The sequence below is a fragment of the Octodon degus genome, unplaced genomic scaffold, assembly GCF_000260255.1.
Source record: "Octodon degus isolate 3935 unplaced genomic scaffold, OctDeg1.0 scaffold00091, whole genome shotgun sequence".
NCBI classification, from domain to species: Eukaryota; Metazoa; Chordata; class Mammalia; order Rodentia; family Octodontidae; genus Octodon; species Octodon degus.
The window spans coordinates 5,834,764-5,835,783 of NW_004524667.1; positions in this window are offsets into that span (position 1 = coordinate 5,834,764).

A 1,020-nucleotide genomic window follows, 5' to 3' on the forward strand; every position below is an offset into this window, starting at 1 on the left:
TTTTTAAAAGATTATCTGAAATAGTTTTACCTCTTTCTGAAATTAGTTTAAGCATCTGATCATTCTTGTGAAACTAAATCTCAAAAGCACTTGCGTTCCCATAGAAAAATATTCCCCCTTACACTCCTCACTCTAGCAGCGGAGAGCTCATGGATTAACTGTTGAAATAATGGTAACGGCTGCTCGTCTTCTGGTAAATGTTCCAGAATTCCAAAATGCAAAGCACACGCAGCCCCTACCAGTGAGATACTGTGAACTCAGCAGTGGACATGCATTGTTGAATACTTTTAGCACCAGGCTTTTTTCTTTTTTAAAATGTTGCGGAAGCAAGCAGCCCAGGAGGGTTTTCACATTTGCCTCCTCCTCAGGGCTGAGTAGACATGAAGTGCCTAAAATGAAACCTCTTTGGCCATACACAGGTCTGACTCCACCGCAGCGAGAAGTCCGGCGCTGATACAGCCAGCAGCGTCTTGGAATATGAAGATGAGAGAAGAGACAGAAAAGATAAAGCGCACTGAACACTGAACCTCACCGCCGGCCACGCGCTCCCTCAGGAGGCAGCTCATGCTCCCTGCGAGTCCATGAAACAGAAAATCCCCCGAGCGAGCGCAGTCTAGGTGAGTCCCAGCGGATGCAGTGTCGGGACGTCGCTCAGGGCCACCTGGGGCGCACGCAGCCCTCGCGCCGGTTCTCCTGCGGCGCTGCAGCGCGCGGGGTCCTACTGCTCCGTGGTACCCAGAGAAGCCCCGCAAGCCTTCAGGCTCTTCCCACTGCGACGCTTCTGCGGGGTTCGGGTTCGTGTGTGTTTCTACAGAAAAGGGCCCCGAAACAAAGGAACTTTTGGGCCCAAATCACCAAAGAAGGCCAGCTGGATTGTGGAAGGAGGAATTTTCCGGGGTGAAAGCATAGGCCTCCCAGGGCGGCCGCTCCACAGGCGCGCTGCTGCGCACGGGCTTGCTATGGATTTTGTGTATGTTTACTGTAAGTCTTTATCAGAAATCTTAAACTCCGATTAGCCCC